We start from the raw sequence: 13,371 nt of genomic DNA on the forward strand, positions 1-13,371 counted from the left end.
AATGGAGACTTTTGGGACCAATAAAGTCATTGTGGTACGGATTTCTTTCGATTTAAACCAATAATTATTTGGTTGAAACTAGTGCTTTCAAACGATTAAAATGTTTAATCAGATTAATCACAAGGTTGCTGTGGATTAATTTCGATTAATCACGATTAACTATCATTCATTTTTAATCTATATTAATCGCGTTTCATTTTGCAAGAGCAAACAGATTCAAGAAATAAGGGAATACATATGCACTTAACATGTTTATTAAACACCTTTAACAGTCTGTGTTAACAAAAAACTTTGTTGACTCTTTTTCAAAACAAACATTTATCCACATTAATGTGGCGCTGTTACTCTTTTTTCAGCCATCTACTAATACAGACTAACTTGTTGACATTGTCCGAGAGGAGACTGACCGGTTCTTATTTACAATGTTGCCTGCAACTGAGAACAGTCTCTCACACGGAACAGGGTGAGACAAGTTCCGTGAGGCTGGTTTGCACAATACTTTATGTTGGTCGACTGTTCCGTCTTGGTTTTTTTTGTATTCAATTTCCCACCGAGAGGGCCAACGTGCTGTTTAGTGTCTTCCATACTTCCTTATCGAGTTGGTTGGTTCTGTCACTACCGGATCAACTGCCCATTTGTGCATGCGCGGCGGCATGTGTGACGGTAACTACTTGGACAAACTGCCCGAAATGCGTTGCCGGAGACGTTTCAGGGATTTTGAGTCATTCTGCGGCGCAAATGGGTAAATTGCGTTATAATTTTTAATCAGATTAATCATGATGATGGATTAATCTGCGTTAACGCATCAATTTTGACAGCCCTAGTTGAAACTGAAGACATCAGCAAAGATCAGACAGTGGGCAGTTAAAAAAATCTATTCTCATGATATGCAGCTGTGCTTCTTAGGATTTGGGGCCATGGAATCACTGTTCTCACATCACTGCAGCAACTGTCTGAAGTTGAAAGTTCACCAAACAACCCACTGTGGGAATATGATGTTGACACATTTTTATGTGGGTATGGTAAAGAACATTTCCATTTCCACCTTTGGGACCAAGCAAGTCATGCTCACATACTTGGCAATTGTGGTTTGGATTTCTTTCAGTTCAAACCAAAACTTATTTGGTCAAAATTGTAGACCTCAGCAAAGATTAAAAAGCGGGCAATTGCAAAATCTATCCTCATGAAATGCAGCTGTGCTTTTTAAGATTTGAGGCCACAGAATCTCTGTACTAATATCACCGCAGCAACTCTTAAGTTGAAAATTTTCCCCAAACCAACCATTGTGGGAATATGTCTTTGACACATTTTTAATGTGGGCATAGTAGAGAGGTCTCCATCGAATTCTGTAACATATTCATGTTAGAGACAATGCACTGTGCTGGAAAGCAAAATCTCAGGCTTAATCCTGAGATTTTGCTTTCCATTGTACAAAACCAGGATTTATACATTACTGTGAGTTAAAGACGCAATAGACCCATCCAGTCTGAAACTAGGATCACTGGACTGAAGTGAATTAAAATTCCTCTTGTGGAAAGCTTTTTTTTACGAGATCACTTAAAATGAGCATGATGGTATCCTATTAAAAAATGTGTGCAGACATTCATACGTTCAGGATAACATCTCAATGGTTTCACACTTCTTTGACCATAGTCATGCCCATATAGAACTTTATTGGAATTCGCCATAGCTGAGATTTGTAGGCACTGTGACATAAAATTGCAAATACTTACCAAAACGTAAACAAGTATCACTTGATCCAAAGTCCTGAAAGTTGATCATTACACCATGTAACCAAAAAAAAGCACGTGTGTTGACTGGAAGCTCTGGCAGTAACGTTTGAGTCGACCTAAACCCCTACTGGGGAGAGCTCAACAATGCAGCAGTGTTAGTGGTCATGCTGTTTACAGTTTTCAAAACAGGCCTTGTCGTCTTGCATTGGTGGTATATTGGTGAGCATAGCTGCCTTCCAAGCAGTTGACCTGGGTTCGATTCCCGGCCAATGCAGTGAGCCTCTGTTTGTTGAAATCAGTCAAGAGGTTTGATTTAGAGTAAATGGAGCTTATTTCAAAAAGCAAAATCTTAGGTTGCAGTGCCCACCGGGACATCTGTCTTGATAGCCCCAAAATTGGACAAAAACGAGGATCACTGTATTGAAGTTACCAACTTTGTCAAGTGGAAAGTGATATTTGTGACATCTCTTAACATAAGCAACATCAACTTCTATTTAACATGTGCAGATACGTACTTAGGTTAAACGATAACATCACATGGACTCCATACCATTTTAACAAGCTCAGTATTTGGAATTTGATTGGCATTGAACACAACTGTACTGTAAATCAAAGCTGTAAAGGTCCCACTGAGCATTGAAATGGGATCACTGAATTCAAAAGCACTGACTATTATATCATGAAACTGAAATGTCAGCGATGAGTGGACGATCTTGGAATAACTTTTGAGTAGATTGGAAAAACTACTTGAAGCAGCAGTCACGAGGATGTCCCATTTAGCGAATAAATTAAATTTGTTTCATCAGCTAAGTACATCAGTTGGAACACTCAAAGACAGCAACTCCTTAGGTCATAGAGAAAACCTATCGCAACAAGGATGGTATCTGAACACTTGTGTACAACAAAATGGATCAGCAGTCCATCACCTTAACCACTCCATAACTATGTCTTCAGAAGCAGGATTTTTGCAACATGCTGTATACTTAACCCTTATGAACCTGACATCAAGTATTATTGCTGGCTTACGTCACAATAAAAAAAATAATTTTCGTACTGCCAAATAGAGACTCATATCATTGTCCTGACTTTGCCAAAGGTGATTTTATCTCCATACTTCATTAACTTCATCCAAGCCACTGCCTCACTAGTCTCTCACTCTACTTAAAACCTGCAAAAGGGGCTCTATTGAGCAGATAGCGACTACAGACATTCCACGTTGATGTCAACATTCAATGGAGACCATTTGCACCAAGCAAGTCATGCTTACATACTTGGCAATTGCGGTATAAATTTCTTTCAGTTCAAACCAAAAATTATTTGGTCGAAATTGAAGACCACAGCAAAGATCAAACGGCGGCAATTGCAAAATCTATCCTCATGATATGCAGCTGTGCTTTTTAAGATTTGGGGCCATGGAATCAATGAGCTAACATCACTGAAGCAACTATCTTACGCTGAAAGTTTTCCCCAAACCAACCATTGTTGGGAATATGTCTTTGAACCTTTTTATTGTGGGCATGGTGAAGGTCTCCATTGATTCTGTAATACATTTATGTTAGGGACAATGCATTGTGTTTTTATGTCATTAAAAAAAAATCTAATTGTTCCCTTTTTCTCCCATTTTAGTGGCGAATCGCTCCCTATTCTAGTTCAAACACCCACCCTCGTACTGTATGTGTTCGCCAACTGCATCGCTTCGGCCGGCAGTCTCAAAGGAGACTCCTTGCCACTTCTGTGACAAGGGGAATCCAGGACGAACCACTGCTTTTCCCGACACACACAGAGAGATGCATTCATGTGACGAACACAAGCCGACTCCGTCCCCCTCCCGAAGACAGTGTTGCCAATTATTGCTGCTTCATCAAATCCAGCCATAGTCGGATCTGATGAGACCGAGGCGCAAACCCCGATCTCCATTGGGCAACTGCATCGACACAAAGCAGATGCTTAGACCACAACACCAACGCGGACCCCATTTTTACGTCATTCTACAGTCTGGCTTAATTCTCATATCTTGCCTTCCATTTTACATAACCAGGATTTAACAATTACTGTCAGTTAAAGATGCAATAGACCCATCCAACCTGAAACTAGGATCACTGGATTGAAGTGACCTGCAATTACTCTTATGGAATGCTTTTTTTATGACATCACTTAAAATGCAAGATGGTTTTCTATTAAAACATGTGTGGAGACATAGATACGGTCAGGATAACGTCTCAATGGTTTCGCACTTTGACCATAGTCATGCCCATATAGAACTTTATTGGAATTCGCCATAGCTGAGATTTGTAGGTACTGTAACTTAAAATTGCAAATACTTACCAAAACTTGAACTCGGATCACTGGATCCCAAGTCCCGAAAGCTGATCATTACACCATGTAACGAAATAAAAACACGAGTGTTCACTGGAAGCACTGGCAGTAACTTCTGAGTTGACCGAAACTGCGACTGGGGAGAGCTCAATAATGCAGCAGTGTTAGTGATCATGTTGTTTGCAGTTTTCAAAAGAAGCCATGTCGTGTTGCATTGGTAGTATAGTGGTGAGCATAGCTGCCTTCCAAGCAGTTGACCCGCGTTCGATTCCCGGCCAATGCAGTTGGCCTCCGTTTCTTGAAATCAGTCATGAAGAGGTTTGATTTAGGGAGTAAATGAAACTTATTTCAAATGGCAAAATCTGGCCGCTCTGGTAGCCGAACGGAATAAACCGCCGTTCTTGCAATCCGCTCGTCACGTGGCTGGGAGGTTCGTATCCCAGACTCGCCATAACCGGTCACGGCCAGAGCGTCCACGGGGTAAGACATTCATTAAGCCACCCTTACCCGAGGGATAGTGGGTGTAGATCGGTGTAGTGTTGGGGGACTCGTCGTTCTCCAGCGACCCCACTGGCCCACCCGGGCGCCTGCAGCCAAGCAACTGAAAGCATTCTCCCTACGCCTCCTTCGCGGCTTGAAGGTGATGCAATCCATGCGAGGCTTCAGTGTGTAAAATAGCGAGAGTAGCCGACACGAGTTTGAAGGAAGCTGGTGTTACGCCTATCTCCTTCCTGTGGAAACGTGAGCCAGGGGAGTTATTCGACAAGAGTTCCGGCCATATGCCATTGGGTTAATCGGGTGGGATAAGGGGAAAAAACTAGAAATAAATAATAAAAAAGGCAAAATCTTAGGTTGCAGTGCCCACCGTAACAGCCCCAAAAGAGAACAAAAACGAGAATCCCTGGATTGAAGTGACCAGCAACTTCATCATGTCGAAAGTGATATTTGTGATATCTCTTAACTTAAACAACATCTACTTCTATTTAACATGAGCAGACCAGTACTTAGTTTAAACGATAACATCACAGGGACTCCATAACATTTTAACACGCTAAGTATTTGGAACTTGATTGGCATCGTCCACAATCGAGACTACTACTGGAAATTAAGTCTATAAAGGTCCCACTGAGTCTTGAAATGTGATCATTGGACTCAAAATCACTGACCACTATATCATGTAACTGAAATGTCAGCGATGAGTGGAAGATCTTGGAGTAACTTTTGGGTAGATTGGAAAAACTACTCGAAACAGCAGTTACGAGGATGTCCCATTTAGGGTATGAATTAAATTTGTGTCATCAACTAAGTACATCGGTTAGAATATCCAAATTAATGTCTTTAAATGCTCGCTGAAAGACAGCAACTCCTTAAGTCATAGAAAAAGCCTATGGCAACAAGGATGGTATCTGAACACAAAGGATCAGCAGTCCATCACCTTAACCACTCCATCACCATGTCTTCAGCAGCGGGAGTTTTGCAACATGCTGTAAACATAACGCTTATGAACCTGACATTAAGTATTATTGATGGGTTATGTCACAATACAAAAATAATTTTCTTACTTCCAAATAGAGACTCATAACATTGTCCTGACTCCTGACTTTTCCCAGAGTGATTTTATCTCCATACTTCATTAACTTCATGCAAGCCACTGCCCCACTAGTCTCCTACTCTACTTAAAATTGGCACAGGGGGTTCTATTGAGACACTAGTGACTAAGGACGTTCCACGTAGATGTCAACATTCAATGGAGACCTTTGGGACGAAGCAAGGCATGCTTACATACTTGGCAATTGTGGTTTGGATTTCTTTAAATTCAAACCAAAACTGATTTGGTCGAAACTGAAGACCTCAGCAAAGATCAAACCGCGGGCAATTGCAAAATCTATCCTCATGATATGCAGCTGTGCTTTTTAAGATTTAGGGCCGCGGAATCACAGTACAAGCATGACTGCAGCAACTATCTTAAGTTGAAAGGTTTCCCCAAACTAATCATTGTGGGAACATGTCTTTGACACATTTTTAATGTGGGCATGGTGAAGAAGGTCTCCATTGAATTCCGTAAAATATTAATGTTAGAGACAAAGCACTGTGTTTTTACGTGATTTAAAAAAAAAATTATTTCCGATTTTTCACTTTCCCCCCAATTTAGTGGCCAATCGCTCCCTATTCTAGTTCAAACACCCACCCTCATACTGTATGCGTTCGCCAACTGCATCTCTTCAGCCAGCAGTCTCAAAGGAGACGTCTCGCCACTTCCGTGACAAGGCGAATCAGGCCGAACTATTGCTTTTTCCGACACACACAGAGATGAATTCATGTGACAAATACAAGCCGACTCCTCCCGAAGAAAGCGGTGCCAATTATAGCTGCTTCATCAAACCTGGTCATAGTCAGATCTGACAAGACAAAGGCGCGAACCCAGTCCCCAAGTGCATCAACACAAACCAGACGCTTAGACCGCAACACCACCGCGGACCGCGTGTTCATATTCCTCTAAAGTCAGTCTGGCTTAATTCTCATATCTTACCTTCCATTTTACACAACCAGGATTTAACAATTACTGTCAGTTAAAGATGCAATAGACCCATCCAGCCTGAAACTAGGATCACTGGATTGAAGTGACTTGCAATTGCTCTTGTGGAAGCTTTTTTTACAACATCACTTAAAATGCAAGATGATTTTCTATTAAAACACGTGTGCAGACATATATACGTTCATAATAAAGTCTCAATGCTTTCACACTTTGAACATAGTCATGCCCATATAGAACTTTATAGGAATTCTCCATAGCTGAGATTTGTAGGTACTTTGAATTAAAATTGCAAATACTTACCAAAACTTGAACTCGGCTCACTGGATCCAAAGTCCCAAAAGCTGATCATTACACCATGTGACCAAATAAAAACACGAGTGTTCACTGGAAGCACTGGCAGTAACTTTTCAGTCGATCGAAACCCCTACTGGGAAGAGCTCAACAATGCAGCAGTGTTAGTGGTCATGTTGTTTGCAGTTTTCAAAAGAGCACATGTTGTCTTGCATCGGTGGTATAGTGGTGAGCATAGCTGCCTTCCAAGCAGTTGACCCGGGTTCGATTCCCGGCCAATGCAGTAGGCGTCTGTTTCTTGAAATCAGTCATGAAAAGGTTTGGTTTAGGGAGTAAATGGAACTTATTTCAAAAAGCAAAATCGAAAGTTGCAGTGCCCGCTGGAACATCTGTCTTGATAGCCCCAACACAAGGATCACTGTATTGAAGTGACCAGCAACTTCGTCATGCGGAAAGTGATATTTGAGACATCTCTTAACATAAGCAACATCAACTTCTATTTAACATGTACAGATACACACTTAGGTTAAACAACAACATCACATGGACTCCATACCATTTTAACAAGCTAAGTATTTGGAACTTGATTGGCATTGTCCACAACTGAGTCTACTACTGTAAATCAAAGCTGTATAGGTCCCACTGAGTCTTGAAATGGGATTAATGGATTCAAAAAAAGCTAACCATTATATTATGAAACTGAAATGTCAGCGATGAGTGGAAGATCTTGGGAGTAATTTTTGGGTAGATTGGAAAAATTACTCGAAGCAGCAGTCATGACGATGTCCCTTTTAGAAAATAAATTAAAAATTGTTTCATCAACTAAGTACATTGGTTTGAATAGCCAACATAATGTTTTGTTAAATGCTCACTCAAAGACAGCAACTCCTTAGGTCATAAAGAAAACCTATAGCAACAAGGATGGTATCTGAACACACTTGTGTAGAGGACAATGGATCAGCAGTCCATCAGCTTAACCACTCCATCACCATGTCTTCAGAAACAGGATTTTTGCAACATGCTGTATACATAACGCTTATCAACCTGACGTAAAGTATTATTGATGGCTTACATCACAATACAAAAAATAATTTTCTTACTGCCAAATAGACTCATAACATTGTCCTGACTTTGCCAAAAGTGACATTAGCTCCAAACTTCATTAACTTCATCCAAAGCCACTGCCCCACTAGTCTCTCACTCTACTTACAACCTGTAAAAGTGGCTCTATTGAGCAGATAGCAACTAAGGACATTCCACGTTCATGTCAACATTCAATGGAGACTCTTTGCACCAAGCAAGTCATGCTTACATACTTGGCAATTGTGGTTTAGATTTCTTTCAGTTTAAACCAAAAATTAGTTGGTCAAAATTGAAGACCTCAGCAAAGACCAAACAACAGGCAATTGCAAAATCTATCCTCATGATATGCAGCTGTGCTTTTTAAGATTTAGGGCCATGGAATCACTGAACTAATATCACTGCAGCAACTGTCTTAAATTGAAAGTTTTCCCCAAACCAATAATTGTGGGAACACGTAGTTGACAAATTTTTAATGTGGGCATGGTGAAGAAGGTCTCCATTGAATTCTGAAACAAATTCATGTTAGAGACAATTCATTGTTTTCACGTCATTTAAAAAAAATCTAATTGTTCCCCTTTTCTCCCAATTTAGTGGCCAATCGCCCTATTTTAGTTCAAACACCCACCCTCGTACTGAATGCGTTTGCCAACTGCATCTCTTCAGCTAGCAGTCTCAAAGGAGACGCCTCGCCACTTCCGTGACGAGGCAAATCAGGCCGAATCACTGCTTTTATCCGACACACAGAGATGAATTCCTGCGACAAACACAAGCCGACTCCTCCCACCTCCCGAAGAAGGCATTGGCAATTATAGCTGCTTCATCAAATCCGGCAACAGTCGAATCTGACGAGACCGAAGCGCTAACCCCGTTCCCCAGTGTGCAACTGTATCGACACAAACCAGATGCTTAGACCACAACACCACCGCGGACCACGTACTCACGTCCTTCTAAAGTCACGTCTGTCTTCATCCTCACATCTTACCTTCCATTTTACACAACCAGGATTTAACAATTACTGTCAGTAAAAGACACAATAGACCCATCCAGCCTGAAACCAGGATCACTGGATTGAAGTGACTTGCAATTCCTCGTGTGGAAAGCTGTTTTTACGACATCACTTAAAATGCAAAATGGTTTTCTATTAAAACACGTGTGCAGACGTACATACTTTCATGATAACGTCTCAATGCTTTCAGACTTTGAACATAGTCACGCCCATATAGAACTTTATTGGAATTCTCCATAGCTGAGATTTGTAGGTACTTTAACTTAAAATTGCAAATACTTACCAAAACTTGAACTCAGATCACTGGATCCCAAGTTCTTAAAGCTGATCATTACAACATGTAACCAAATAAAAACACGAGTGTTCACTAGAAGCACTGGCAGTAATTTTTGAGTCGACCGGAACCCCTACTGGGGAGAGCTCAACAATGCAGCAGTGTTAGTGGTCATGTTGTTTGCAGTTTTCAAAAGAGGTTATGTCGTGTTGCATTGGTGGTATAGTGGTGAGCATAGCTGCCTTCCAAGCAGTTGACCCGGGTTCGATTCCCGGCCAATGCAGTAGGCGTTTCTTTCTTGAAATCAGTCATGAAGAGCTTTGATTTAGGGAGAAAATTGAACTTATTTCAAAAAGCAAAATCTTAGGTTGCAGTGCCCGCCGGAACATCTGTCTTGATAGCCCCAAAACTGGAGAAAAACGAGGACCACTGTATTGAAGTGACCAGTAACTTCGTCATGCGGAAAATGATATTTGAGACATCTCTTAACGTAAGCAACATCAACTTCTATCCAACATGTACAGATACACACTTAGGTTAAACAATAACATCACATGGACTCCATACCATTTTATCAAGCTAATTATTTGGAACTTTATTGGCATTTTCCACAACTGAGTCTACTACTGTAAATCAAAGCTGTATAGGTCACAGAGTCTTGAAATGGGATTACTGGATTCAAAAGCAATAACCATTATATCATGAAACTGAAATGTCAGCGATGGGTGGAAGGTCTTGAGTAATTTTTGGGTAGATTGGAAAAATTACTCGAAGCAGCAGTCATGAGGATGTCCCTTTTAGAAAATAAATTAAAATGTGTTTCATCAACTAAGTACATCGGTTGGAATAGCCAACATAATGTCTTTTTAAATGCTCACTCAAAGACAGCAACTCCTTAGGTCATAGAGAAAACCTGTAGCAACAAGGATGGTATCTGAACACACTTGTGTAGAACACAATGGATCAGCAGTCCATCAGCTTAACCACTCCATCACCATGTCTTGAGAAGCAGGATTTTTGCAACATGCTGTATACATAACGCATATGAACCTGAACTTAAGTATTATTGATAGTTCACATCACAATACAAAAAATAATTTTCTTACTGCCAAATAGAGACTCATAACTCTTGATAGCCCCAAAACTGGACAAAAACGAGGATCACTGTATTGAAGTGACCAGCAACTTCATCAAGTGGAAAGTGATATTTGAGACATCTCTTAACCTAAGCAACATCAACTTCTATTTAACATGTGCAGATATGTACTTAGGTTAAATGATAACATCATATGGACTCCATACCATTTTAACAAGCTCAGTATTTGGAACTTGATTGGCATTGTCCACAATTGAGACTACTGCTGTAAATCAAAGCTCTACAGGTGCCACTGAGTCTTGAAATGGGATCACTGGATTCAAAAGCACTGACCATTATATCATGAAACTGAAATGTCAGCGATAAGTGAAAGATCTTTGAGTAACTTTTGGGTAGATTGGAAAAACGACTCGAAGCAGCAGTCATGAGGATGTCCCATTTAGCAAAAAAAAATAAATTTGTTTCACCAACTAAGTACATCGTTTGGAATATATAACATAATGTCTTTTTAAATGCTCACTCAAAGACAGCAACTCCTTAGGTCATAGAGAAAACCCGTAACAACAAGGATGGTATCTGAGCACACTTGTGTAGAACACAATGGATCAGCAGTCCATCAGCTTAACCACTCCATCACCATGTCTTCAGAAGCGGGATTTTTGCAACATGCTGTATACATAACGCATATGAACCTGAAGTTAAGTATTGATGGCTTACGTCACAATACAAAAAATAATTTTCTTACTGCCAAATAGAGACTCATAACATTGTCCTGACATTGCCAAAAGTGACTTTATCTCCAAACCTCATTAACTTCCTCCAAGCAACTGCCCCACTAGTCTCTCACTCTACTTAAAACCTGTAAAAGTGGCTCTATTGAGCAGATAGCAACTAAGGACATTCCACGTAGATATCAACATTCAATGGAGACTCTTTGCACCAAGCAAGTCATGCTTACATACTTGGCAATTGTGGTTTAGATTTCTTTCAGTTCAAACCAAAAATTATTTGGTCAAAATTGAAGACCTCAGCAAAGACCAAACAGCGGGCAATTGCAAAATCTATCCTCATGATATGCAGCTGTGCTTTTTAAGATTTAGGGTCATGGAATCTCGGAAACTAATATCACTGCAGCAACTGTCTTAAATTGAAAGTTTTCCCCAAACCAACCATTGTGGGAATATATCTTTGACACATTTTTAATGTGGGAATGGTGAAGAAGGTGTCCATTGAATTCTGTAACAAATTCATGTTATAGAAAATTCATTATGTTTTTACGTCATTCTAATGTCAGTTCGGCTTAATCCTGAGATCTTGCTTTCCATTATATACAACCAGGACTTATCCATTACTGTGAGTTAGAGATGCAATAGACCCATCCAGCCTGAAACTAGGATCACTGGATTGAAATGACTTGCAATTCCTCTTGTGGAAAGCTTTTTTTTTTTTACAATATCACTTAACATGATCAAGATGGTTTCCTTTTAAAACATGTGTGCCGACATACATACGTTCACAATAACATCTCAGTGCTTTCACACTTCGACCATAGTCATGCCCATATAGAACTTTATTGGAATTCTCCATAGCTGAGATTTGTAGGTACTGTGACTTAAAATTGCAAATACTTACCAAAACTTGAAGTTGGATCACTGGATCCAAAGTCCCGAAAGCTGATCATTACACCATGTAACGAAATAAAAACACGAGTGTTCAGTGGAAGCACTGGCAGTAACTTTTGAGTTGACCGAAACCCCTACTGGGGAGAGCTCAACAATGCAGCAGTGTTACTGGTCATGTTGTTTGCAGTTTTCAAAAGAGGCCACGTTGTGTTACATTGGTGGTATAGTGGTGAGCATAGCTGCCTTTCAAGCAGTTGACCCGGGTTCGATTCCTGGCCAATGCAGTGGGCCTCTATTTCTTGAAATCAGTACTTAAGAAGTTTGATTTAGGGAGTAAATGGAACTTATTTCAAATGGCAAAATCTTAGGTTGCATTGCCCACCGTAATAGCCCCAAAACAGGACAAAAACGAGAATCACCGGATTGAAGTGACTAGCAACTTCGTCATGTGGAAAGCGATATTTGTGACATCTCTTAACATATGCAACATCTACTTCTGTTTAACATGTGCAGACATGTACTTAGGTTAAATGGTAACATCACAGGACTCCATACCATTTTAACAAGCTCAGTATTTGGAAATTGATTGGCATTATCCACAACTAAGACTACGACTGTAAATTAAGTCTATAAAGGCCCCACTGAGTCTTGAAATGAGATCATTGGAGTCCAAAGCACTTACCAAGTTATCATGTAATTGAAATGTCAGCGATGAGTGGAAGATCTTGGAGTAACTTTTGGGTAGATTGGAAAAAGTACTTGAAACACCAGTTATGAGGAAGACCCATTTAGGGAAAGAATTAAATTGGTTTCATCAACTAAGTACATCAGTTGGAATAGCCAACATAATGTGTTTTTAAATGCTCACTCAAAGACAACAAATCCTTAAGTCCTTGAGAAAGCCTATAGCAAAAAAGATGGTATCTGAACACAATTGTGTAGAACACAATGGATCAGCAGTCCATCACCTTAACCACTCCATCACCATGTCTTCAGCAGCAGGATTTCTGCAACATGCTGTACACATAACACTTATGAACCTGACATCAAGTATTATTGATGGCTTACATCACAATAAAAAATATATTTTTCTTACTGCCAAAAATCGAGACTCATAACATTGTCCTGACTTTGACAAAAGTGATTTTATCTCCCTACTCATTAACTTCCTCCAAGCCACTGCCCCACTAGTCTCTCACTCTACTTAAAACCAGCACAGGGGGTTATATTGAGCAGATAGCGACTAATGACGTTCCATGTAGATGTCAACATTCAATGGAGACCTTTGGGACCAAGTAAGTCATGCTTACATAATTGGCAGTTGTGCTTTGAATTTCTTTCAGTTCGAACCAAAACTTATTTTGTTGAAATTGAAGACCTCAGAGAAGATTAAACAGTGGTCAATTGCAAAATC

The 13,371-nt window shown here is 40.1% G+C and overlaps 5 non-coding genes across 5 annotated transcripts; all 5 read left to right on the plus strand.

The window, feature by feature from the left end:
- The first annotated feature begins 1,935 nt into the window (after positions 1-1,935).
- Positions 1,936-2,007, plus strand: trnag-ucc (transfer RNA glycine (anticodon UCC)). Its single transcript has one exon. It is a non-coding gene; the product is annotated as a tRNA-Gly (tRNA).
- A 2,253-nt stretch (positions 2,008-4,260) lies between these two features.
- trnag-ucc (transfer RNA glycine (anticodon UCC)) lies at positions 4,261-4,332 on the plus strand. The gene has a single exon. It is a non-coding gene; the product is annotated as a tRNA-Gly (tRNA).
- A 2,755-nt stretch (positions 4,333-7,087) lies between these two features.
- On the plus strand, positions 7,088-7,159 carry trnag-ucc (transfer RNA glycine (anticodon UCC)). Its single transcript has one exon. It is a non-coding gene; the product is annotated as a tRNA-Gly (tRNA).
- Positions 7,160-9,450: 2,291 nt separating this feature from the next.
- trnag-ucc (transfer RNA glycine (anticodon UCC)) lies at positions 9,451-9,522 on the plus strand. The gene has a single exon. It is a non-coding gene; the product is annotated as a tRNA-Gly (tRNA).
- Positions 9,523-12,169: 2,647 nt separating this feature from the next.
- trnae-uuc (transfer RNA glutamic acid (anticodon UUC)) lies at positions 12,170-12,241 on the plus strand. Its single transcript has one exon. It is a non-coding gene; the product is annotated as a tRNA-Glu (tRNA).
- The last annotated feature ends 1,130 nt before the right edge of the window (positions 12,242-13,371 follow it).

This window comes from Lampris incognitus, chromosome 2 (genome assembly GCF_029633865.1).
Source record: "Lampris incognitus isolate fLamInc1 chromosome 2, fLamInc1.hap2, whole genome shotgun sequence".
Taxonomy (NCBI): domain Eukaryota; kingdom Metazoa; phylum Chordata; class Actinopteri; order Lampriformes; family Lampridae; genus Lampris; species Lampris incognitus.